Source organism: Notamacropus eugenii, chromosome 2, assembly GCF_028372415.1.
Source record: "Notamacropus eugenii isolate mMacEug1 chromosome 2, mMacEug1.pri_v2, whole genome shotgun sequence".
Classification (NCBI taxonomy): Eukaryota; Metazoa; Chordata; class Mammalia; order Diprotodontia; family Macropodidae; genus Notamacropus; species Notamacropus eugenii.
In genome coordinates this window covers 23,573,529-23,601,481 of record NC_092873.1, presented here as the reverse complement: position 1 = coordinate 23,601,481, position 27,953 = coordinate 23,573,529, and the positions used below count along the sequence as shown (strand labels likewise).

The 27,953-nt window shown below is 40.5% G+C and overlaps 1 long non-coding RNA gene across 3 annotated transcripts; it reads right to left on the bottom strand.

Annotated features, from left to right (window-relative positions):
• Nucleotides 1-19: 19 nt before the first annotated feature.
• LOC140524711 (uncharacterized) lies at nt 20-27,953 on the bottom strand. Of its 3 annotated transcripts, none has more exons than XR_011973815.1 (4): nt 27,445-27,953; nt 24,544-25,194; nt 13,820-14,008; nt 20-2,600 (listed from the first exon to the last, which is right to left on the bottom strand). It is a non-coding gene; the product is annotated as an uncharacterized lncRNA (long non-coding RNA). The 3 variants fall into 3 exon arrangements; XR_011973816.1 differs by having other exon boundaries at nt 24,544-24,671; XR_011973814.1 differs by lacking the exon at nt 27,445-27,953 and having other exon boundaries at nt 24,544-25,525.

Here is a 27,953-nt window from a genome sequence, read left to right as displayed (position 1 = left end):
GAAAAGATGGGTAAAGCTTACTAAATTTTCATTTTTAAGGTAAGGTATTGCTAAATTAATATGTAATGATTTATAAAGTAGAAAAGATCTTGCTATTTTAATCTGAATTTATCATCATTCCATGGCCTAAGCAAAAGTTAAAATTAGTGTTTGAATTTTTTAATAACTTGATTTCTAAAGTTTTTCTTCCAAAGTGAATATAATCAGAGAAGGATAAACAAGCCTCTGAAATAGCTATGAACATTTACTCAGTTGTGAGATTCAAATTAGAAATTTCTTTTGTTTAAGACGATACCACTACGCTAGTGAAAAATAATAATTTGTGAGCTATCTTGTCTATGGTGGAAATATACAGGAAAGTGAAGCAGTCTAAATAATGAGTTCAAGAGATTTTGAAAGATAAATAAAGATTTGATTGAAAATATGGAAGGCAGATAAGAAGGTTGAGGATAAGTGGGGGTCATCTGAGTCCCTCTTATCCCCAGATAGTTGTTCTGGATACCTTTGTACCAGTCTCAGATGGTTTAAGTATGTTGAGAGATTTTGAGCAAGTATTTTCAGAAGAGAGTAAATTGATGTAACTTGATTTGATAATTAATAACTCTGTCAAAAATGAGATGGCCCTACCTAAAGAATGCCAACCCATATTTAACCCCTTCTGGTCATTTTTTGGCCTTTGTTTGCTTAACCTCCTAACCAGATTTGTGTCCTTCAGGTACAAGATGACCCCTCTGACTGTATATCACTCACTGTCCAAGACTATGACCCATCACCCTCTGGACCTGGAGTCACACTAGTTACAGACCCAATCTCTCCAATGTCGGGACCCTGTGAAGCAGGGACAGCTTTACGTCCAATGTCAGCATGAAAGAGTTTCAGAAGCCAAGACCTTCATCTCTTACCCCAAAACATCTTGGGTCTCATCTGTTTAAGGGGGGAATGATGGGGTGCCTGAGTGCAAGTACTTGGGCCCCAATTCCAATTTTATAACCGCATTTCTTTTTAGAAACCTTGTCAAACTACATCAATTTCTTGTCAATATTGACACAGAACTACACGGACTAAAATTACTCACAAAGGAAAAAGGGGTAGATGTAGAGGGCCAGTACTGATGGAGTCTGGAATGTGAGGTACTGTCCAGGTTTTATTTGAGACTTGTACTAGCATAAAGGCTGACTTTCTCATGAAATCCAGCTCCTAATCAGCAAGGATGAAATCGTCCTGACCTTGAATATGTACCCCCAGGCTGTTATACAGAAGGGCCTAAAATAGGAAGTAAAATGATATAAATTAAAAATGTTCTCATGGGAATAACGTTGCTTTCTTAAAAGAGCATATAAATCTTAATCCTCAGATCAATAAACCAGTCATGTACAGATTGTACAGGCTTGCCTAGCCCCTGCTGCTGTTATCTCTTTCTTTTCTATAACCGCTGCACCTCCAATTTGCCAGTTGCTGGCATCATAAAATAGTAAGATGGATTCAGAATTGGTTGAATAGCCAGATTCAAAAGTCATCATTAACGGTCTGAGGTCAGCATGGAAGGTCATTCCAAGTGTTTGGAAGAAAAGGTTTCTGCCCAAAGCTGGGCTGCTCAACATTCTTATCAAACAGACAAAGAATGGCAGAAATGCCACATTTTACAAATTTACTGATGACACAGAAGTAGAAGGAGAAATTAGAGACTAGAGAACAGACATTGAAACATTGGGTTTCAATCTTGTTTTCATGATCTAGGATGATATTAACACAGGGGTAGGGAAAATGAGGTTATGAATGTGACCAGATGAGCTAGGAATAGGCAGCTCACAGGTTAGCAGAGGAAAAATGGAGATCGGTTGAGACAGAGATAAGATCAATGGGAGGGGAGTGTGTGATTTCTTGTGGGGCCTAGGTTCTGATTGGCCAGTGATTCTGTACAGGAAATGACAGGAATTTCTCTATGCTCTTAATGACACTTGATTTGTCTCCCACCCCAGATTTAACTGAAAGGAATCCTAAGGAAGAGATATTTCTGGGTCAGTAACACCAGGTAAAATCCAAGTCTTCAAAACAGATCTGTTTCCTCTGTTCTAGAGAGAATTGGATAGAAGGAAAGGACAAGTTTTCTTATCACCACTAGGCATTACATGTTGTGACAGGTTTCTGGATCCTCTGAGGTCATGAAACATAACTAAGTGGATCACAGAAAGAAAAAATGACTTCCCCAGAATTACTTGATGAGTGAAAAGGGGACTGTGTTATGGGGAGGGAAATAAAAACACATTGAAAAGACTTCAAAATCTCCCTGAATCTGCTCTCCCATGCTTACTACTCTGCATTCAGACACTGTTTTGCAAGATCTGCAACCAAGGAAGGGATTATGGGATGTTTTATCTTTTCGTTAAGAAGGATATTGGGGCCTCAGGAGCATTCTGGCGTGAGACCAGATCCTCAGATAATTTAATCCTGAATACTGTTTATAAACGGTATTCTTATAATTTTGATTTCTTATAAGAAATCAGTCTTCTGGATTTTCTTATCTCAGCGAGTGATCTCCTAATGTTGGAGTCTTTGTGGGGTCTCCCCTCCACTTCCTCCTTCTTTCTCTTTGGCGGTGTCTATAAAAAAAAAAACAGAGAAATTGGCTGATAAGGTGTGTGTGGGGGAGGGTGGGAATCCAGTTTAACAGATACTCTCATTACAAGATGGTATATCTCAATGGAGTGAGTCATTTTACCGCTCTTGGGAAGGCTTCCAAGACACACCCAACAGAGAGCATGCATCCCTTGGATTCCCATCCTCTTTTGTGTCCTTGTTTATTGCTCCCTCACTCAAAATCTTTGTTTCCACCACTTCCCTTGGGTTCATACAGTTATGGAGGCTCAGTGAGATGAGACCTAGGCAACTGTATACTTAGTGAATAAATTCCCCTCTCGATATCCCCATCAAGGAAACGGCTAGACTGCTAGACTTGAAGTGAGGTAGAATTGAATTCAAATTGAACATACCTGTGGGATCCTGGAATATCCATTTAACCTCTTTCTCTCAGTAAATCATTCAATCAATCAATAAACACTTATTAAGGGCCAACTATATTCTAAAAATTATAATACCTCGGGTTAAAAGAAAAGGTAAAAGAGAGTCATTCTTTCAAGGAGCTCACAGAATAATTGTTTAATATAAACATGCAAATAAGCAATATGCAGGACAAATTAGAACTAATCAACAGAGGGAAAGCACTAGAATTAAGAGAGATTGGAAAGAGTTTCTTGTAAAAAGGCAGATTTGAGCTGATTTTATAAAGATGCCAAGGAAGTCAGAAGGGCAGAGAGCATTCCATGCATGGAAATCGATCAGGATGGGGGAACTAGAATTGAAAATACTCATAGAGAAGACATGGAGTGCCTTGTTTTAGAAACATAGAAGAAGTCAATATCTCCTGGACTGCGGATTTTGTAGAAGGAAAGAAGATATTAGGAGACTGGAATGGAGATGGGGAGGAGAGGGCAGGTTATAAAGAAATGAAATGACAAATAGAAGATTTTACTTATGATTCTGGAGGAGGCATTCCAATCCTTCAAAACCTGCCCCCACCCATGTAACTGTGTGTGTGTGTGAGAGAGGGAGAGGGAGAGGGAGAGGGGGGGGGGGAGAGAGAGAGAGAGAGAGAGAGAGAGAGAGAGAGAGAGAGAGAGAGAGAGAGAGAGAGAGAGAGAGAGAGAGAGAGAGAGATGAACCTGCACTTTACGAAAATCCTTTCCGTAGTTAAACCTCTGGAGAATGGATTGAAATGGGGAGAGACTGTGGCAGGGAGACCTGCCAGCAATGAGGTGATAGAGGTCTGTACAAGGCTATTAGTGTCAGAGGAGAGAACAAGACAAATGTGAGAGACATTACAAAATCTAGACACCTTGAAAACAGACTGATTGGAGGCAGGGTTAAGAGCGTTAGGAGTAGAAGATTACATCTAGGTCTCAAGAATGGGTGACAGAGGGGATGATGGTATACTTCAGAGTAATACAGAAGTTAAAACAGGGAAAGTGTTTTTCCCCTGAGTAAGGAGAGGTAAGTGCAGTTTAAGATGTATACAGAATATCTAGTGTGAGGTGTTCAATAGAGTGTGGGAGATGTGGGACTGGAAGTCAGCGGAGAGATCAATGTTGCATAAACAGATTTGAAAATCATCAGCATAAAGACGGTAATATTCAACTGAATTATAATTGAAACTATGGGAACTAATAGATCACCAAGTGAAAGAGTATAGAGGGAGAAGAGAAGAGACGCCAAGACAAAGTACAGGAACAACTGCATTAATAGGCATGACACAGATGAAACTCATTCGAGGAGCCTGAACAGTGGTCAGATGTGTAGGAAGGGCAATCAACCCAGAATCAGCTTCCTAATCTGTAAGAGGGGATAATAATATCATCTGTATCACAAGGTTCTTGTGAAGATCAAAAGAGATACTATATGAAATTGCTTTGTCAACCTTAAAGCACCACGTCAAACATTAGCTATCAATAATAATAACTAAACTTGAGAACTGACCATTCAATCAGTTCAACATCTACTTAGTTGTGATTTCATCTATGTCACATAGTCTCCTTGGATCTTCTTTTCTTTGATGTAATTTCTAGAAAAACTCAGAATTACCTTTTTTTTGATAAATCTCAAAGCACAAAATAAATGTTAAATTTTATTTTCTTTTGCTCTTTATGAACATCAGCATGAAGAGGAACTCATTCTCCATCTACATCCTCAACCTTGCAGGAGCTGATGTTATCTGCCTTTTGTTTTTTACTTTGATAAAGATGTAGGGCTCTAGAAGCTATACTTTTCATCATGCAATCTCTACCATCACAAAGAGTGGGATATTTGTCTTCTACAACATAGGTCTTGCCCTCCCGGCCATCATCAGCACTAAACATTGGCTGTCAGTTCTCTTCCCTCTTTGGAACCGAAGTTGAAGACCAAAACTCCTGTCAAATCTTGTGTGTGCCCTACTCTGGGTTCTGCCTATCGTGAGTAGTGCACTGAGACATCAGCATTTGTCATCTGAATCTTAATTTTTTCAGTTGTATGGCTTTTACGGAACCTTCAACAAAGTACTTTTTTCCCCTTGTGGTCTCAAAGTAAAGGCATTTCCATCCTGATTCTTATTCTCAGGATTCAGTGCAGCCCACAACCACATCAGCATTCAATGTTCTCCTTCCTCATCCTGCTCATGGTCTTCTTGTTCCTTGTATGTGACCTCCCCTTCAGTGCATTTACTATTTTGAGAGGTATAGATAAATATTATCTTGGCAAGTTTCTTTCTCTACTGTTCTTTGGAAATAGTGGTGCCCTTCCATTAATTTACTTTTCTGTGGTGATCCTGAGACACGGGAAACTTGGGGATCCTTTCAGAGTGGTTGAGCAGAATTCCCTAGAAGATGAGGTTGACATGGGGGGATGGTGAGATGCCCTACATAGAAGCCATGGGGATGATGGCCTGAGCCCTTGGAGGGTACTCCTGGGAAATCTTGGAAAGTTCTAGATTTCCAGGTAGCCCAGTCATAAATGTAGCTGCTTTGCTTACCTGAAGAGATTAGATTTTCCCTTTATCCATTCTCCATGTTTCCTCTTTGGGGGATATAATTTTTCTGAGACTAGAGGCAGGTAGGTTTGAAAGGGGAGTTGACTTTGAATCCCAAAGGTACAATTGTTATTGTCTATTTTCTCTGCAACTTTATTTCTTGAGATGAGAGATTGGTGACAATGCCTTCTGAAAAGTCCCAGTGTCCCTCCTTGCATAACCATTAATAAAACCTCTTAATATTATTTGAGCTATTCTGAATTGCAGTTTGAAACTATGCTCCTGAAGGATCAAAATTCTGCACAACCTTTGACACAGTGATATTGCTCCTAAGCTTATACTCCAAAGATATTGCTTTCAAAAGAGAAAAAGAATACATGTGCAAAAATATTGACAGAAGCTCTTTTGTAATGGCAAGAACTAGAAACTGGGAGTGTGCCCATTAATTAGAAAATGTCAGAACAAGTATGACGTGAATAATTAAATACTATTGTGCCATAAGAGATGGTGAAAGTGTTGGTTTCAGAGAAAGCTGGATAGAATTGTATGGACTGATAAAGAGTGAAGAGAGCAGAATCAGGACAATGATTCATACAATAGTAATAACATTGTGAAGACAAACAGCTTTGAAAGATTTAAAAACTCTGACCAATGAAAGGATCAACAAGGATCCTAAAAGACCAAGTGTGGCAATCTACTCAGCTCCTGATAGTGAAGTGAAGAACTTAAGATGCAGGCTGGAACATACATTTCTCACATGGCCAAGGAGGGATTTGTTTACACTTGACCTTGCACATTTCTTATTAGCATTTTGTTTTTATTTTCTTACCTTTCCTTCTAATTTTGGGTTGATTAAGGGAAGGAGTTAGGGAGAAATTATGAATATGATTAATATGAATTTGATGAAAAAATAATTTTAGAGGCACTAATAAATGTCTCTTTGTTTTCCCCATTCTTAATGCCTGGGCCTCCCTTAAATTGTGGCTTATATTATAGAGTTTGAACTCTAAGTAACAAACGAGTACTTATGAGGTGACTAATATATGCTAGGCATTATGCTAAGCACTTTACACATGCCTCATTTAATTTCCAAAATATCCCTGGGAGGCGGGTGCTCTCATGATCCCCATTTTACAGTGGAGGAAACTGAGGCAGACAGAGATTCAGTGGATGATCCTGGATACCAAAACTGGTAAGTATCTGAGACTAGATTTGAACTCAGGTCTTCCTGACTCCAGGCCCAATGCTCTGTGCACTCTAGACCCCACTGCCCTTGCTGGCTAAAGGCTTCAGGATTTAGTGCACTTGGGGAGGGCGGTCCAGGGCCTCATGTGTCACCAGCCCTGGGGAGGGCCACTCCAACAGATGGTCACTGTCTCCATCCTGGAGAGTATAGGAAGAGGAAGGACACTATCCAAGGCACCCTGCCTCCCTGACCTCTCCTTGTCAATCTCTGCACATGAAAACATAGAGTCAGGAGTCAGACTCCTCAAGGTTCCATGGTCCATAACCCCACATCCTCTCTTTTTCTCTCAAATTTGATCCACAAAGTTTCATCAGGCCTCATTTTCCTAACCCTGCACAGAACAGGGGAGAGGAGCTCAGCAATGCCCCTCCCTCCATTTCTCACTCCTCCTCCTCCCTCACTTAAATCCAATTCACTTGCTAGAATCTACTACTTACACCTTCTGGTCGTTGGAAAAGGGGTACTATTCACCACACATGCCCTATGAGGCCACTCATTAAAGGGAAATTTTAATCACAGAATCACGTAGTTCAGGACCCTATTTGATTCAGTGATATTCAGAGGCAGAAGTCTTGTTTCTCAATTTTGGCCAGATTCGCAGACTTGTGCTGGCAAAGGCTCAAATGAGGATAATATCTGTTAAGCAATTAGCACATATTTGCCACATAGCTGACCTTGACACATAGCTGAAATTCTTCCTCCCGATCTCCACCTTCCAGGAGAGTAAAGAAAACAAAGCCTTCTACTGAGATGTAAGAGGTGACATGTAGCTGAATTTCTGATTTTTTTACCTTGAAGTAGCAAGCAACCTGCTAGTCGGTACCTGGATCATGTCTCCTGTCTTTGTTTCTGCCCCTCTCATTCCAGTCTGATTGAGAGGGAGCTGGAGACATTTTTTCCTCTCCTTCCTTTGGAATAATAGGGAGTAGAGAGACCTGACTTTGCAGCCTTTCTCACATTCTCTCTCTTTCTCACTCCCTTTCCAAAGAGGTAAGAAGTTGATGCCCTTCTGTCCAACAGAATCCTCTGGTCTTATAACCCCTGCCAAGTAGAATTGACCATAACGTTTTTATGAATAAATGAAAGGTTTCTATAATTAGAATTATCACTAAGGATTCTGTTCGTGTTGTGGAGATGTTAGTAATCACTGCTGTGTTTTTGGAACTTACGATTCTTATGACAATGCAGGTGAGGTGGTTCAGTTCATACTACATTAGAACCTTCATCATGGAGATAAGAATTCCCCAGTTCCTATGCCCAAAAGGCAGTCAAACTATACATGCCCTTTTGATCTATCAATACCACTGCTAGATCACTATCTTAAAGAGATCATAAAAGAGGAAAAAGGAGCTACATGTACAAAAATAACTTGTAGCAGCTCATTTTTGTGATCCAAAGAATTGGAAATGGAAAGATGCTAACCACTGGGGAATGGATGAACAAACTGTGGTATATGAATGTAATGAAATAGTATTGCTTTATAAAAAATGATGAGCAGGCAGATTCCAGAAAAACCTGGAAAGGCTTAAATGAAGTGATGCTAAGTGAAATGAGCAGAACCAGGAGAACATTGTACATAGTAATAGCAACATTATAAGATGATCAGCTCTGACTGACTCCCCTTTTCTCAGCAAAGCAATGATCCAAGCCAAGTCAAAAAAATTCCTGATGGAAAATGCTGTCCACATCCAGAGAAAGAAAAGATGGAGTCTAAATGCATGTCGAAATATACTATTTTCACTTTCTTTAATTTTTTCACTGTTTTCTCCCTCTTCTGTGTATTCTTTTTGAACATGATTAATGTGGGAATATATTTTACATGATTGCACATATATAACCTGTATCAAATTGCTTATTGTTTTAGGGAGGGGTGAAGGAAGGAGAAAATTTGGAACACAAAACTTCATATAAAAATAAATGTCAAAAATTTCGTTTTCATATGATTGGAAAAAATAAAATGCTATTTAAAAGAAAAAATAAAGAGCATTAAAAAAAGAATTCCCCAATTCCTATTTTCTAATGGACTTCATTCTCATTCTCTCTCTCTCTCTCTCTCTCTCTCTCTCTCTCTCTCTCTCTCTCTCTCTCTCTCTCTCTCTCTCTCCCTGTCTTTCTCTTTTATCTCTCTCCTTCCCTGCTGTCTTCCTGCCCTCTGTCTTTTGTAGGTACACTCCATTCTTACTCAAAAGTTAACAAAAAAGGCAATTTCATCATTGATCCAGAAGACAAGAGGTTTCCTTCAAGGAATCCCTACCCATGCTCTGAAGGAGGGCAGATAAAGTTTCTCCCTCCATCACCTACATCTGGAAGCAGCCATATTGAGCCTTTGCCTGAATTGTTTCAAGATTGGATAGTTCACTTATTCCACTTAGAACGTAGGTGACACTAATTTTCCTCATCTGAGACTTTTGGAAACTCACAGAAGCTACATTGTCTCACATTTCACAGCTAGCTAGAGGCAGAATTTGAAACCAGATTTTTCTGACTTCAAGTCCAGGCATCTATTCTCCATACCAGGATCCTTCTCATAATCTAAGAGAATCAATCCAATAGGGCTGAGACATGTCTAGACAGATAAGATTTGCACTAAATTGATGGGGTTATTGTGGAACCAAAGAAAGATTGAGGTTTCCAATCTGCATTGTTGTCAGGAGACTGATCAAAGACAATGGCAGTTGTAGGATTACTATTTAGACATTTTCAATTGTCACCAAGTCTCTAAATTGTCCCCACAACATTGACTGCTGGTAAAGTAAGATAAACCTCTATCACTCCTTTGGTTAATAGTTGTCTTTGCTGATGAAGAAAATTTCCTTGCCCCCAGCCAGGTCCACTCCTTGGACCCTGGACCTTCCTAGAAAGTTTGTTTGACCACCCACTCAGGAAAGAGAAGGAGAAAAGGTTGCCAGGGAAGCAGATGCAAAGGTATCTGAATGAATCTACTTTCTATTTCAGAATGTTGGCAAGACTGGAGCAAAGAACACATCTCCTTCACCACTGGAAATCTGCAGACAAAATGTGCCATTTGTCACACAGGACATTTAAATCAACAGTCTAGGATAGAAGCTATTTCCCCTTTTTACAGGTCTAGGGAGTATTAGCCTTCCTCCCCAACCCCTCCCTACTTAATGAGGCAATGGCTTCATCACTTCAAAGCATCCTTATCTTTCAGCACTGAACCAATACATGACTGGAAGAAGCCAAGGCATTCATCATCTCTGAAATACTAAAGTGATGAGCCAGCAGATCAAGAGGAAAGGAGACAGGAAGGGACACAATGAAAAGGTTAGACAATGTAAGAATCATAGGACTACCTGAAACTCAAAATCAAAAGGAAGACCTGGACAGCACCTTTCAAGAAATTATCAAGAAATTTACCCTAATGTCCTGGAACCAGAGGACAAAATAGGCATTGAAAGAATCCACCAAATCTTCTGGTGCTTCAGCACAACTCCAAGAAGCACAGCTCTGGGAGGCACAGCTCCAGGCTGGCAGACATGCTCCAGCAGCCAAACATTCAAGTGCAAGGTCTGAGTGAGCAGACATTCCCCAGGGGCCAGGTTTCCCATCCCAACCCCAAGAACTCCAGTGTTGCTTATCCCAGCTCAGCACCAAGTAAGCTGCCAGAGCCCTATAACCTTCAGCTGCCAGCACCTGCGGCCTTAGCACACAAAGTCAGTGACCAGCTCCTAACACAAAAAGCTTGGGTCAGTGCCCCTTGCACTCCAGCAGGAGAGAACAAATCTCAAAGCCAAGAATTAGGCAAATACCATGAGCAAAAAGCAGAAACAGACAGTGACCATATATTTTTACTATGGGGAGAGGGAAGATCAAGGTAAAAATTCAGAAGAATTGTCATTGTCAATATACCCACCTCTGAAACCTCAAAGGGGTATAGGAACTGGTCTCACATGCAAAAAGTCTTCTTGGAAGAGTTCAAGAAGAATTTTAAATGTCAAATAAGAGAGGTAGAAGAAAAATTGGGAAAAGAAATGATAGGTATGCAAGAGAGAGTCAAGCTTGGAAAAGGAAGGACAAAAATTGACTGTGGAAAACAAGTCCTTAAAAAGTAGAATTGGACAAATGGAAAAGAAGGCACAAAAACTCACTAAAACAAAAAACTCCTTAAAAAATAAAATGGTCCAAATAGAAAAGGAGGTACAAAATCTAATAGAAGAAAAGAATTTGTTAAAAATTAGAATCGGGCAAGTGGAAGCTAATGACTCTATGAGAAATCGAGAATCACTCAAACAGAAACAAAAAAATGAAAAAAGTGAAGAAAATATAAAATACCTCATTGATAAAACAACTGACCTGGAAAATAGATACAGGAGGGACAATTTAAAAATTTTTGGTCTACCTGAAAACCATGAGAGCCAAAACGAAAACCAAAAAGAGCCTGGACAACATCTTTCAGAAAAAACCAAAAGGTAAAATAGTCATGGAAAGAATCTACTGGTCACCTCCTGAAAGAGGTCTCAAACTGAAAATACCAAGGAATATTGTAGCCAAATTCCAAAATTACCAGATCAAAGAGAAAATACTGCAAGTAGCCAGAAATACACAATTTAAATATCATGAAACCACAGTCAGGATTATGCAGGACCTTGCAGCTTCTACATTAAAAGACTGGAGGGCATGGAATACAATATCCTGTAAGGCATCTCTAATTATTATTAGAAAGAGAGATGAAACGCATAAAAAAGCATTGATTTCTTCATTATGGGAAAGTCTTACTTAGGTCCCTACCAACTTTGAACTTTTATAATTCTCAGAAAACAAAATGGTTGGAGAGAAACTGATTCCTGGCATAAGCAAAAGGGATGGGAACCAGAAGAATTCTTCTCTAACACCTTGACATTTGCTTTAATGTCATAAAAATGATTCCCTAAGTTCAAATTATTCACTTTTTTGGTCTATAGAGCTGAGGGTACCTCTTCAAGCAAAGTATAGTTTTCCACATGGTAGAAATGTACTAAGAGGAGATTTTTTTCAATATATGTGGGTTGTTTCTGAAAATTAATTCCCTTAATCCACCCTCCTTTCTCTCAGCCCCCCTCCCTTTTTCTTCTCCCCTTCCCATCCTACTTGCCTGTAGGGTCAAATAGATTTCTATACCCAATTGGATGGATATTACCATTTTGAGCCATGAGAGTAAGGTCCAAGTATTGCCCATCTCCCCCCATTTTCCCCCTCATTGTAAAAGCTCTTCCTTGTACACCTTTTTTGTTAATATAATTTCTTCCATACTTTTTATTTTTTCCTCCTCTCAGTACATCCCTCTTTCTTGCCTATCCATTTTTAAAAGATGATCCTTACATAATCAAATCACTTCTTTGCCCTCTGTCTGTCTAGACTCCTAACTGCCCCAGTAATAATAAAGGTCTTAGGAGTTTCATATATCTACTTCCCATAATGGAATGTAAATGGTTTAACCATATTGAATTCTTATTAATCCTTATTTCTCTTTCATGCTTACCTTTTTATGCTTCTACTGACTTTCATTAGAAAGTTCAATTTTCTTTTGAGTTCTGGCTTTTTCATCAGGAATGCTCTTTCATTAAATAACCATTTTAGGCCCTGAAGGATTATACTTGGTGAATAGGTTATTCTTAGTTGTAATCCTAGGTCCTTTGCCTTTTGAAATATTATATTTGAAGTCCTCTAGCCTTTAATGTGGAAGCTGCTACATCTTGTGTGATCCTGACTGTGGCTCCATGATATTTGAATTGTTCCTTTCTGGCTGCTTGCAATATTTTCTCCTTGACCTGATGCTTCTGGAATTTGGCTATAACATTGCTAGGAACTTTCATTTTGTGATCACTGTTTTACTCTCTGGTTCTAACCTATCAGGGAAGTTTTCCTTGATAATTCCTTGAAATATTGCATGTAGGGTCTTTTCTTTATCATGGCTTTCAAATAGTCCAAAAAATTATTAACTTATCTCTCTTGGATCTGTTTCCCAGATCAAGTGTTTTTCCAATGAGCTATTTCATATTTCCTTCTATTTTCAAAATTCTTTTGATTTGATTTTATTGTTTCTTGATGTATCATGAAGTCATTAGCTTCCACTTGTTCAATTCTAATCTTAAAGGAATTATTTTCTTCAGTGAACTTTTGCATCTCTTTTACCATTTGACCAGTTCTGGGTTTTAAGGTGTTATTTCCTTCAGAATTTTTTTGCTCCCCTCACCAATCTATTTATTGACTCTTTTCTCATAATTTTCTTGCCTCACTCTCATTTCTTTCCCCAATTTTTCTTCTACATTTAGTACTTTATTTTGTTAAAGAGCCCTTCCAAGAATTCTTGTTGGGCCTGTGGTGACCAATTCATATTTTTTGTTGAGGCTTTCCTTGTAGTTGTATTGACTTCATTGTCTTCTTTTGAGTTTGTCTTAATCTTCCCTGTCACCACAGTAACTTTCTATGGGGAAGTTATCTTTGTTGTTGTTTGCTCAATTTTTTTCAGCCTATTTTTTGACTTTTAATTTCATGTGAAAGTTAGTCTCTGCTCCTGGGTTTGAACGGGGCACTGTCCCAGCCTTCAGACATTTTATGCTGCTGCTTTTAGAGCTAGCTCTGGGGGTCTGTAGGTTTTGGGGTGTTTCCAAGGAGATATAACCTAAGGATAGGTGTGGTCACTGCTTTGCTGCCCTGTGCTCTAGTTTTTATCTAGGAAGGGACCTTGCTGACTGTTCTTCAAACACCAGTGCTAGTACTCCTCCTGGCCCTGACACTATGACATACTGGAAAATCATTTCACCTGAGCATTTGTTGGTTCTGATTCTCCAGAATTTGATCTGAAGAATTACTTTAGCGTTGTTTGGAGGGGGATTTGGGAGAACTTGACTGACTGAGTGTTTGTCTACTCCAAACTGAATGCACTGAATGCCTCTTAGGTTCATTTTGAATCTATTTTTTAAAATTTCCTGAAGTAGAGACATGAAAAACTTGTCTTCTTTAGTGTTTGATGGAACTACATTATGTCTGAAATCCTTATCTTCTAGAATGCTTACCTAAATACTCTTTCATGAGGGACATTCTTTCCATACTTCTTTCCATCTGAATAATTGCTTCAGTGTTTTCTTCTGCCACCACCTTGCTCTGGGGTTCTTCATCAAAGCATGATTGAATCTGATTTTCTTTTGTTCTTTGACATTTTCTGGATTTCCATGGTTAATGAGTTTGGTGGTTTTATTATTGGACTTCATAAATAAAAAGAAAAGAAAAGAAAGCAGTGAGCAAAAAGAGCCATTTTGACTGCATCAAAGACTCATCCTATTTCCTTTATGGAGAATTATCAGATTAATCTGCAATCTCAGTTAGGTCAAGACCTCAGGAGCTCATCTATTCCAACCTGTGCCTGAAGGAGAATTCTGTCCCCAATCAGTTGTGACAAGGAGACTGTCCAAAGATTTCTAATAAAGAGAATTTGTGGTCACAAATTCTTCTGAAGTGATCCAATTCTCATTGGGATAATTCTAATTTTTAAGATCTCCTGATCCCATCCTTGCATCTCTCTCCTGGTAGGCTGTTCCCATTGCTCCTCATTCCACGCTGGGACCCAGACAACACAAGTGTAATCCCTTTTCTATCTAAAAGCCCTTCAAATACTTAAAGACTGCCAGCATGTGCCTTCCAAGCCTTCACATAGATGTGATGAATTCAGTAGAAATCATTTGCCAGTATTTTAGTAAAGCATTTTCCTAAGTCTCTCATATCTCCCCTTCTACCCTCTGAAAAGAAAGGAGTGATGGTGAGATATATATGAATTGGTTTAAGGATCATTAAGAGCAGTCCTTTCAATATCTTTTTGATATGGAGAAGCTTAGTGATGAAAGGGGAAATTTTTAAAAGTATTTTTCTGAGAAAGAAAATATTTACATTAATTGTCAAATGCTATAAATTTTTGCTACTTGTTGTAAATGAACATTTTGATGCCTCTAAGAAAGAGGGGAGGGAAACTGTTGGTTTTTTTAAAGGATAGCCACTTATGAGTGTGAAGATGCATAGCTTTAAGACTGGATTTGAATAGTTTAGGACAGAAAATTAGCAATGTTATAATTTTTTTAATCACCTTGTGAAAGATATAAGCTTCACTTGTGCAGAGATATTTTCTCTCATGTTGTTGTGGTAGCAGTTGACAATAAAGAGTTTACCTAGCCTTTTCATATATATGCGTGTAGGTATGTATGTATACGTATGGGTGTGTGTGTGTATATATACACACACACATACATATATATCATATACACACACATATACACATACAAATCATCAAATGAAAATTTCATTCAATATTCTTTTTTCTTCCTTTTATTTTGTTTCATTAAAATTCATCCTGGTATAAAAATAAATGATTAGAAATTAAGAAAATAATCATATTCTGGAACTACACATAAATAGTGAATATATGATAATTTACTTAAAACACAGAAAAACACTGGTTACTTCCAGTAAGTCTCCAGATCAAGAGATGGCCATCTCTTAAAGTACTACATATTGAACCCCATATGGCTAAGAAGTCATTCAGACTGGAGTTGTTGAAGCTAAGTTGGCTCCATATATACTATTCCAGGTGTAATTTCACAATCAGAAATCACTTCTGTACTCTGAGCACAGTTGTGAATCCTTCCTACACACATTGACGGCAAGTCTTTGTGATAGAAAAGGGGATTCTAGTTTCTCAGTAAACCAATTCATTATTTTAGAATTTGATCACATTTAGCAAGTTCATTCACGGGACCAATAAGACTTTATGACCTTGCCCAAATTGAAGGTCCTGAGGCATCTGACAAATATACAGACCCATGATCAGAAGGATGGGGAGAGTGATAGTTTTAGGTTGGTAAATGTAATTTGCAACTTTGATCCCATCAATTTCATTCCAAATATTTTCAGCTCCACATAGCCTTTCACTGTATTCATAGCCATAATCCAATTCTTGTAAAGCAGTATCTAGGTGATTCAGAGGATAGATTGCTGGGCGTAGAATTAGGAAGACTGATCTTTCTGAGTTCAAATCTGGCCTCAAACTCTTACTAGTTATGACCATGGGCAAGTCACTTAACCCTGTTTGCCTTAGTTTCCTCATATGTACAAAAAAGTGGAGAGGAAAATGGTAAAACCACTCCAGTATTTTTACCAAAAAACCCCCAGATGGTCTCACAAAGAGTTGGACATGACTGTAATAACTAGATAACAACAAATTCCTGTAAAAGTGGTGTGGGACATATGTCCATGAAGTACAGATCCATCACTTAGAGACCCCACTGGGTTCTTCTGTCCTCAGTCATCTCTGAGAACAGGAAAAATAAAATAAAATCATTTCTCACATTTAGTGTTTCAAGAATTACAAAAGGATTCTGTAATTTTGAGAAAATCACAGTGAAGAAAACAAGATCCGGAGGAACTATGTGACTAGGTACTGAAATATAGAGAGCTCTGGGACAAGAGATAAAAGGACCTGAATTCAAATCTAGCCGCAGATGCAACCCTTCTTTCTTTCCTACCTACTTTCCTTCTTTCTCTTCCTTCCCTTCCTCCTTCCTTCCATTCTTCCTTCCTCTCTTCCCAAATGAGAGTGCAATTAGGTTGACTCAGAAGTAATTAAATGGCCCCATCTAAGATGGAGTCAGCTAGCCTCTCAGTGCTTCAGTTTTCTTTTTAGTACAATAGGGACAATAACCCCCATAGCTTACCTTCTGAAGTTACGAGGATCAAATGAACAGGATTTGTGAAATGTTTGTAAACCTTAATTTGCCATAAAAATATCATTTATTCATATATTCTCTAGCTATCACATCTACATAATGTCTCTGTGAGTTCATTAGGACTGTCTCAGGTTCCTACCCTGCTTGCAATTTCAATGGGCTTTGCCAGTCATCAGAGCACATGACCTGTTCCTGAGGTGTTTCCCAACCCAGCACTCTTTCCCTGACTCATGGATCCAAAGAGCTCTCACCCTCCACATTCCCATTCCCTTTCTTCACTGTGCTAGGTTCTGGAGATACAAAGGTAGAGGAAAAAAGCAAATGCACTAAAAAATTCTGGCTCCCAAAGTCTAATGGGGGATACAGAACATGTAAACAACTGTGTAAAAGTTAGATCTATGTAAGATAAATTGGAAGTAATCTAAAGAAAGAAAGCATTAATGGAAAAGAGGTTCAGGAAAGGATTGTTATGAAAGAGGGGATTTTGCCTGAAGCCTGCATGAAGACAGGGTAGACAGGAGACATGAAAAGGGAAAGAATTCCAGTTTGGGGGGGAGTTTATTTTATATACCTTTTGGTCATCAAGATACTCATCTACAGGAATGACGCTATCTCATTTTCTTTGACAGTTAATATGAAAATTGTTTTTCATAGAAAAACAAGTATTTCTTCTATCCCATTCAACACTAACCTTCTCCACATTAAAAAAGATCTTTCCTTTGCATATATTCTTTCAACCACTTTCATATCTACATCACTCTATGGTCATCATTCAACATCTTTTCATCTTTCCCACAAATGATAAAACTACAGCATTACCTCTAAAAGTAACAAGGTGTACTCTTTAAGGTGGAAAACAGAAAGCTTATCCAACTGATGTTCCTCCCCTCTATAGATCAGGCCACTAATTGAAATTCCTTCACCTGGATACTATCCAATAAGAATGGGGTTTCCAGCAACACAGATCACATGGACCCTTAACAGCAGCCAAAGAATCCTAGCCCTGCTCACCATGAAACCAAATCTCCTTCGTGGGATAGAGACTTAAAAAGATGTTTTCTTATGATACAGGTTACTCCACATGTAAGAATTTTAGAAATGAAGACATGGGAGGCGCACGGTGACTGCCTTCAAGCATCTCTGCTTAGATGCAAAGGGATGAGCTAAGAGTAGTGGGTGTAACTTGCAAATCAGGAGCACATCAGATAAAGACAAAGAGGGAAAATGAAAAAAAGGACTTCTCCCTATTAGAGCTGTGCATTGATGGAACGAGTTGCTTCAGACATTCAGGTCCCGCTCATCAAAGGTCTTTAAACACAACTGTTGTTCCTCGTCATGGAAGATATGGAAGAAATATTCTCTCAGGAAAAGCTTGACCTCAGTGGCCTCTCTGATCCCTGCAGCCTCTGAGATTCTACAGCAGCCTAGTAACCTTGTCCAAGAAAGAAATCAGGTGAGTCTGCTATGACTGGTTATTGATGAGCTGAAGATGGACTCTTCTGATTGTTGTTGTTCAGTCATTTTTTAGTCATGTCCAATTCTTCATGACACCATTTGGAATTTTCTTGGCAAGGATATTGGAGGGGTTTGCTGTTTACTCCTCCAGTTCATTTTACAGATGAGGAAACTGAAGCAATCATGTTAAGTGACTTGCCCAGAGTCATAAAGCTAGAATCGAGTGTCTAAAGCAGGATTTTAACTCATGAGGAGGATTCTTTCTGACTCTCATCCTAGCACTCTATACACTGTGCCCCTTGCTGCCCTTTTCTGATTACTACTTTCTTTTCTAGATGTTCACTTAATAGAATCACAAAATCATCAACTTTCCCAATACTGAAATTATCAAAATACCAAAGGGCAGAGGTAAAAGCAGAGATGGTCCAGTCCAAAAAAAAAAAAAAAACCTGCAAAAAAGGCTGTGGGAGAAGAAATACACTGAAAATTGTTCAAGGAGAAGGAGGTATGGAAAGAATGACACTCAGAGGGACAGTGGGAAAAATCAGACTGAAGACAGAGAGCCTCAGATTAACAGTCCCAGTAAACACTGAAGAAAGAAATGTTTCATCTTTATATTTGACTAATTTAGTTTCTCTAATTGAGAATGGGTATCAAAGGCATTTAATCCAATCCATTTTTATAGATGTTTGGCTTCTGCGATATTCCTGGCAAGTGGACAACTGGAAATTACTTTAAATAAGCATGAGGAAGGAAGGGAAGAAAGAAGGGAGAGAGGAAAGGAGGAAAAAAGAAGTGAACAGACAGCCACTCTTTAGTATGGGTGTGTGTTTCTATCTATATATCTACTATCTTCTATCTTTCCATCTCTCTGTCTGTCTGTCTGTCTGTCTATCTGTCTATCTATATCTACATATGCCTGAAAGGACTAGGGTCTCCCACTGCATCCTGGGCCATCTCCAGTTCTGATGAATATCAGGCCACTGGACCCAAATGGCTCAGGAGAAGAAAGTGAGGTTGGTGACCTTGCACAGCCCTCCCTCATTCAAATCAAAGTCAACCACAAGTCATGTCATCATCTTGATGTCATGGTCCTCTTTGAGAACGAAGTACAAACACAACATATATAGATACATACACACATACATATATACACAAATATATAGACAGCTATAGATTAGATATAGAGATAAGTAGATTAGATATATACCCGTATCAATACATAGATATTAAAGAAAACCATCATACCAATTTCAAGGATCAATATACTGTGGGCCATTTCTTCAGTACAAACAAGCCCCTGGCTCTTCTAATCCCACCCAATATTCTGCCACTGACCATGCTAACCTTGAGGCCCTCTAATGAAATCTGGTACAATCCAATGGGCAGAGGCTAGGAAGTGGGGCCAGAAAGCTTAGGTTCTGCTGCCACCTAACTGTACCCTGAGGTGGGATGTTCCTGCTCTCTAGACCTCAGTTTCTGCTTCTGAAAAGCATGGCTTCTAAGGTTACTTCTAACCCTCAAGTGAGGATCCCAAGGTGTTTTTAAATCTTATAGGGCCCAAGTTTCATCTTCTATCAAATGAAGGTGCTCAGTGGTAGATATTTTGTAAAGATAAAGCACTTGGGGATGCAGCAAAGTGACCATTCATGTTGATGAATTATCCAGAGGGCTTCTTGTAGAAGGTGTAACAGAAGAGAGAAAGAAATTCTTCAGGAAAAATTTTGAGTTCTAAGTCAGAGCCTGGGATCTGATGTCATTCTGGAAAGCTCCTGGGCCCACAGATCCCCTGCCTGGCTAGGAGTGTGTCTGCAGGACAACTGAAAATGGAGCAGGACCAGGAGATAATTGACACCTGTGGCCCTGTTCCCCTGTTCTTCCTCTATGGCTGTAGTGTATTCATTCCTTCCTCTAGCCATGATTGCCTTAGAATTTCTACCACAAATTCTGAGAGTCCAGACCCCTGTCATTCACCACCACACTTCCCAAAGGTGACAAGGGAACCCGACCCTTCCCCTCTATCCCATTCCCTCCAGAGCAGAGGGAGCAGGTCTGCCCTGGAGAGAAGGAGATGCGTGGGGTCACTGACCTGGAAATAACTGTCTCTCCTCTGACCACGGGCAGTCTGCAAGAATCTCTGATTGGAACCTGAGGCCACAGCAAATGTTGTCAAGAGTTTGGACAAATGGTAGGTAGCAGTACTGTCCATTGAGGGACTAAGATTACTGAAAAGTGTTCTCTCAGGGGAGTTATCTCAGCATCTCTCTATGACTTGCTCATGGCCCTCTTCCTCTGATGCCTTGTGACCTGCCCACCTCCCACTGCTCAGACTCCATTTTACCCATTTGTTCCAACCCAAGGTCTAGCTAGTGACTCAGCTTTACCCATGAGTTCCTTTAGTCCTCTGAGATGCTGACTGTGAAGGGAAGCTTGGGTCAGATGAGGGAAGACCCTGCTGAGAACCTAGATTCTGGCTGGAAGTCTAAATTGTCCATATCCCAGGGGCCCCCTTAGTTTCTCAGCCCCCCACCTCTCACATATTATTTAGGTTTTGAGTTCTTTGCCCCATCCATGATTCCTTCTACTCTCATGCATCAGGTGATATAGTCACAAAATCAGAATAAACTGAAAGAATAAAGAGAACACAGTTCTGCGCACAGTTATAAACTAAGAAAATTGAGAACACAAAAGAAACAGGAATATCTTCAAAAAGACTAAATATGCAAACTATTAGAAGACCAGCGAGAGATCTTCTGGAACCCAATATCAGAAAAGGGAGTAGAGCTAGCTGTAAAGACTAGTAAAGGAAAAATCTCTGGATTTACTGGGGAATTGGATCAATTTTTTAAAAGAATAATCAGTACATAAACACACCAAAAAAGGGAAGTGTAACAAAATTAGTAAGATCACATGGGACCCCAATGAAGAAATGGGAGAAGATATGCCCAACCTATCCCATCTTGGAGGTGGGAGGTCCACAGGTGTTACACACTGCACACTTTTCAGACTTTTTCAGTGTCTTGATCAGCTATGCTGACATTTTTCTACTTCTCCAAAAAAAATTCTTTGTCATTTGGGATAGCTCTCTGGGAGGGGGAGGAGAGGGATGTTTGGGATAACTGTAGTGATACACAGAATATATCGATAAAAACAAATGTTAAAGCATCAGTGGCTCCGCCTTGCTGCCAGGATCAAACATAAAACATGTTTGCAGGTCCAAGCCTGCCATGGCTGGGTCTCCTCCTGCCTTTCCAGTCTGCCCATGCCTTCTTCCTCAGGATGTGCTTTGGGATCCACTGATTCGGATCTTACTGCTATTTCTTCCCCAGGGCATTCTCTTGTCATTGTGCTCATGCCTAGGGTTCTCTTTCTCCTCATCCTTTCTCCTGTCTTTCCTGGCCTCCCTCAAATCCCAAATAAACTCCCCCTTTGTACAAGAAGACCCTGTTAATCCCTCCCAATGCTAGTACTTTCTCTCAGGGGAATATATCCAATTTATTCTACATGTGTTTTGTTTGGATACGGTGGCATGTCCACTGTCTCCCTCATTACTCTGAGTTCCTTGAGAGAAAAGATTCTATTTTGCTTCTTTTTAGCCCTGGTGATTATCCTGGAATGAAACAGGTGTTGAATAAATGCTTATTGATTGATAATAGATTTCTTTTTTTCTATATCTTTAAAATAAATACCCTTTCATAAAAGCTAATGTAATGATAAACAGCTAAATGGAACTAGGGTTCTAGTCACTGGGACTCTAAAATGTAAGGGAATGAAATGGATTGGGACTGGAGAGTTTGGCGGATAACAGATACTCCCCAGTACCCATCAGAGAACTGGAGAACTCTGTTTTCTATGGCTTCTAGTACCACGTGCAATGCTCCCCGTCTTGGAGAGGCCATGTGATCCCATGAAGAGGATATCAGACATCAAATCTGGAAGTTTGGCTAAAATCCCATCTCAGAAATGTGTTAATCATGTCATTTTGAGCAAGTCATTGAATCCTAAGTCTCTGCTTCTCCATCTGTACTTTGAGAATAATAATGTTGCATACTCAGTAGGCGTATTTTGAAGGTCAAATGAGAATGTTATGTAACTATGAGCTATCGTCATCATCTAATCCAACTACAAGTAGCTGCCTCTAGGATGACTTTATCGAGTTCTGGACTTTAGTCCCTGAAGTTCCTAAGTCTCTGACCAAGAAGGCTGGAAGATTCATCTAGAGAAATGCTCCTTGAAGAGATGTAGCTTCCAGCTGCTTGTCTTCATGGAACTGCCACCTCAGCCTTCATGTATTTTCCTCACCAATCCTATCAGATCTTCATGGACCACACTACCATGGAGAGCACCAATCTATGAGCTTCTCTGGTATGAAAGGACCTTTAGGGGCTGACTGCTCCAGGATTGTGCCTCCATAAAAATGTTTCTTATAAAGACCAAGCTTGGACAATGAGCTCTGCATTCCCTGGCCCCAAAATAGACCTTGCTCCAAAATTTTATAGACCATCCCTTGTCAACAAGGACTCTGAAACATATGGTCACCCCCAAGTACCCCTTCTTCCTTCCCCAGGTATCCCTATAGCTCTTAAATATTTCTACAGTGGGAATCCCTTAGAAATCCCAGGGGAATCCTAACAGTGGGACCCTTCAAAGAGATTGCCATAAGAACAAGGAGGTTCAACTTCAGAAATAGTGGTTCTGGATCCTGAGAGTAGAATCCAGCCAAGTCTTTGTTTGAACTTTCCCTTCAATCTCCCTCCCCCCACACCCAATCTCTGTAGGTATTTGAGTCATACCTTGAAGACCTTTTAACTGTAGAATACGAGAAAGGTCAAGGAAGGGTGGAGCCTCTATTGCTTCATCCTCCCACCACAACTGTCTGGTAGGATTTTTAGCAATTCCAATGAGTCCAAACCAGGAGAGTCACACTGTTCTTAGTACTATATCTAACCCTCCCCGTTCCCCAGTGTCTCTCATCTGGGGTCGGATCAGGCATACGTTTGAGTCAAGTGAGATGAGTAGGACCTCTGGATCGTTCTCCCCACCATTCAGCAACAAATGTGAATCTAAGGTTCAGTATGCCAATTGTCACAACAGAGAAAAGAAATGCAGACTAGTCAAGAAATTCATGTCTGGAGACAAAATTAATGAAGGATATTGGAGTCACAAATTGCCAGGACATGAAAGTGAGATTAAGAATACATTCCTATGTTTTAAATGACCTTGTAATGGACAGACTGAGACAGGCACAGGCAAGAGTCAATTGAGAATTTGGGAGCGTCTTTATCAACCGGCAGCTGTCCTCCAAAGAGGCAGCCCTGAACAAAGGTGTGTGTGCCTTTTAAGCATCTCAGCACTTCCCGGTACAGCCTTGCAGTTCCAATAACACACATTTTTCACAGAACAGTTTTGACAGGGGTTCCTAGGTACTGCTAGGCAAGGGGGCACAACAGAAAGGGGGGCCCAAGCAGCTGCTAGGCAAAGGGATACAACAGAGAGGGGGGCCTGGGCAGCTGCTAGGCAAAGGGGTACAATAGAGAGTGTAGCCACTAACAGTAAGTGGCTACTAGGCCCACCCCTGCCTAGAAACTCAACAGACATTTCTCAACCCAGGGACTCTCGGGGGGGGGGGGGGGGGGAGGGGAAATAATGTCCACTTCAACCTTATCTGTCCCATGGAGTTCCCGGGCCTTATTCTAACTTACAATCCTGCTCCCATTAAGCGCATCATGAGTGGATGACAGGATTTCCATTTCTAACAGAGTAGGCTCCTGGGTCATAACAAGTTGCCCCATTTTCATGAGTTTTGAGGGTTAGGGACCACCAAATGTTGTCTTGAAATCCAGATGTTATAAGAACAAAATGATTATAGGAATACTTAGCAGACCAAGGTATTAAAGACAGCCATTACAAAAAGCTTCTAATTTTAATTAAAATAGTTTCATAGAAAAGAAATCCATAATTGTATTCTTATGCTATCTCTTCAAAAATGCCTCTCCATACAGGAACAGCTCCATGCTAAGCAGGTTCTTTCTGACCTCCATGCCTGGCCTTGTGTGTTTTTTTAAATTTTCTTTTGCATGTGTGTGTGTGTGTGTGTGTGTGTGTGTGTGTGTGTGTGCGTGTGTGTTTTACCTAATACAGATGTTCTTATTCTAATTTTTGAGAAGCAAGAAAAAAATAGCCTGGTAAAACTCTTTTCATGCCTAGCAGGCAAGGTGGTATGTGTTTGTGTGTGTGTGCACATGTATATTATGTATGCATATGTTCATGTGTGTTTGTATATACATGTATATTGTATGGTTGTATTTTGCACATTTGGGTTTGTGTGTGTGTGTAGTGTACATGTGTATGTGTATGTATGTGTGTGTTTGCGTGCACCTCCTTCCTCTTTGCTCAGGTAAGACATTTTTCCAAAGAGCAGAAAAACGATGAGAGATGATCACTTTCAAAACAGATGTTTTCAGATTCTTGCTTTTTCATTAACAAATCTATGCTTATGATAAGGGGAAGCAGATTACCTCGGTATATATTAGCAGAAAATGATGTCTCACATTTTTATTTTGAGAACTTACCCATAGAAGTTGGTGACAGGAAGCAGCTAAATGGCCCAGTGGATAGAATACTGGGTCTGGAGTCAGGAAAATCTGAGTTCAAATCCAGCTTCAGACACTTCACTAAACTTCAACCTTGGTTTCCTCATCTGTAAAAATTGGGGATAATAGTACCTACCTCTCAGAATTTGTGGTAAGGAGCAAATTTCCAAAAAAAGTGACATTTGTAAAGTGCTTTGCAAGCTTTAAAGCTAGCTATTTTTAAATAACATAGACACACACACATACACATATCCACATACACAAACATCAACATGTATACAGGGAACACATTTTGTCTCATTTGCTTTTCTTGGGACCAGAAAGATGTGGCTTTGAATCCTACCTCAACACTTCCAGTGGGACCCTGTAAGGCCACTTAGCCTCTGTCTACCTCAGATTCACCATCAGCAAAATACTAACAGCCTCTGCCACCCATTTGTGAGCAACAAATGGAATAATGTCTGGAAAGCCCTTTGTAAAGCTTAGAGCTTGAAGAGAAGTCTGAGCGTGCTTAGTCAATTGCCTTTCCTAGATTTGATGCTTTGTTCTGGCCTGGTAGGGCCTTGGTGGATCTGGATTCTGTCATCCCATAGGGTAGATACCCTCACCAGCTTTGTGTCACATGAAAACCTGTGGAGTAAACCAGGCGTGCCTTTAGTGATAACAGTGTCAGAGCTGAGGGACTGCAGTCTTTCTGCCCCCTCCATGCTCCTCTGGCCCAAAGCAGGTGCTCCCATTTGTCTCTGGTTTCCTTTCTCCAAGAGTGCTTCCTTTCCCAGGTCTGAGAAGGGCTCCAGAAAGATGTTGAATCAGTAGGAGACAGAGAGACAGACAGAGAAAGAGAGGTAATCTCATGTCACGGTCAGGAAGAATTGAATACAGAGATATAGGCAGACACCCATGAAATTCTACTGTGCTTACACCCCCCCCCCCAATCCCACCCATATGTCTATAAATCTACTTATGCTTCTCATGGCTTTAGGGCAGAACTTACCAGCTAGGAACGTCACACTCAGTTTTGAGCTCTTTCTTTCCCTTAGTGTTTCTTCTTGGCAAAAGACTGGGCAGGATTGGGGGTGGGGTGTCATGATTAATCATGAATGGTATTGACTCCATAAATGTAGACTGATCCTATTCTGAAGAGCTTGATCTGAGACCATGGTGCCTTAGGCAAGATGATTCAGTGCCTGGCTGCCCTAATCAAGGGATCCCCTAGCTCAAAGTCATTGCCCATGCAGATCTGAGGAAATAGTGAATTGCAGGCTTGGTACAGCCTAGGCAAAGACTCGGAGGTAATAGACAGATTGCTGAATTCAGCTCTGGAATTCACACTCAGGGAGTACCTGACACCTAAAGCCTCTCCCTCTGATTGGAAGCCAAAGTCTCATAAGGAGGGTACTTTTCCCTCTCCAGGCTGCACTTGAGACTTTCTCTCCCAAGCCCCCATGCTGAATACCTTTGTGAACCTAGCCCCTTTTCAGTTTTTTTTCCATGTTTTCTTCTCCCATTAGAATTTAAGCTCCCTGAGGGCAAGAAGGATCTTTTTTCTTGTACTTTATTCCCACCACTTAACCCAGTACCTGCCACTTGTTATTCAGTGGTGTCTGACCCTTTGAGATCCCGTGGACCATACAGCACCAATACCGTCCATGGAGACTTTCCTTGCAAAGATACCAGACTGGTTTGTCATTTCCTTTTTCAGTTCATTGTACAGATGAGGAAACTGAGGCAAACAGGGTGAAGTGACTTGCCCAGGGTCATACGGCTAGTAAATATCTGAGGATTTGACCTCAGGTCTTCCTGACTTCAGGTCCATATCCACTGTGCCACCTACTATGAGCTTAATAAAGGCTAACTGATCTTCTGACTTGTGATCACATCTTAGTCAGAATTAGTCACTAGGAATTGGCTTGCCAACCTCCATGTAAAGAGGAGGAGGAGGAAATTTTGTAATTTTAGTATGCAAAGGGGTGGGTTGGACAACTCAGCAGAGGGACTGAGAGGTCATATTAAGCAAGAATGAAGAATCTCTCACCTGACAAAAGCTCATGCTAAGGTTGTAGATGCCAAATACAGGCACTATTTGTGAACAAGACAGAGCCAGAAATAAAAGTCATGTGGCAAGGCATGGCAAGGTGAGAGTCCTGTGGGTCATCCTAAATCAGAGTAGCATCCTCTGTGGACAGGGCCAGATAAGAGATCTCCTGTCACAGAGAGATGACCCAGGCCTGAGATGGGAATCTTCTCAGGGAAGGAGCCTAGCCTTCCCCCAACTGCTGATTCAAGGTTAATCAATACAAGATGATTGGAGGCAAAGTATCAAAGGCCCCACTTTTGAATGTGCACTGTCCCTAGGGGCAGGAAACCCTAAGAGGGCATGCATACCCCCCATACACACTCTCTGGCTGTACTGCAGAAGGGCAACCTTCCCTTTGAGTAATGAGAGGGAGAGTAAGGAGGAAACCTCACTGAAGAGGAGAGGTATTTAAGAGAGATCCAAGGTGACAAAAGACTGGGAGGTCAAACTGACTTCAGGTTATCCCTCCAGAAGGCCACAGCACAGGAAGCACTAGGGGATTGTGGGCTGATGACCCACTCTCTCCCAGTGGAGAGACTAGGTCTTGAAGTCTCTGGTGGAGCAGTTGAAATACTAACAGAGCCATGCTTAGGGAAAGATGAAGGACTAAGTGGATGGACACCATAATAGCCTGAAGCAGATGCCTGGGGGAGCAGACCCTGACCCTTGTGGACCACATGTCCTACTCTGTCTCCTCTACCTCATCTTAAAGTCAGACTGTATGACAAAGAATATTTTTAAAGAAAAAGGTGGGGGAGAGCAAATGAACTGATACCTCAAAAAAAAAAATTAACATCCTGTACCTCTTCTGCCCCAAGTCTGCAAATGAGGATTCTGTGTGTAACAGAGGATCTCAGGAGTCATCTCAAGGAGAGGTGGCCAATGGAGTAAGCCATCCACACTCCACCCCAGGGGTGGTGGGAGAGGATCCATGCAGAGTCATGCAATGGGGTGTGGTGGACAGGTCCAAACACATACTCCCCAACCCCTGTGAAAATAAGCACACATGGGCCTGCTCAGTCTCACCCCATCAGGGGAAGTGGAGAGGTGGGGAGGAGAGTGAGTGTCCAGTCCTATTGGGGAAGACAAGCAGTAATAATGATAAAACGTACAATATTTTGAGGTTTGCAAAGCCCTAGATATGTATACATGTAGATGTTTGAGTTTCACCACATCCTTACCTGACGGGTGCTATTATTATCCTCATTTTACAGATGAAGAAACTGAGGCTAGAGGAGGGCGGTTATGTCGGAGGCTGGATTCCAACCCAGTCTTCCTGACTCCAAGTTCAGTGCTATGACCACTGCACCCC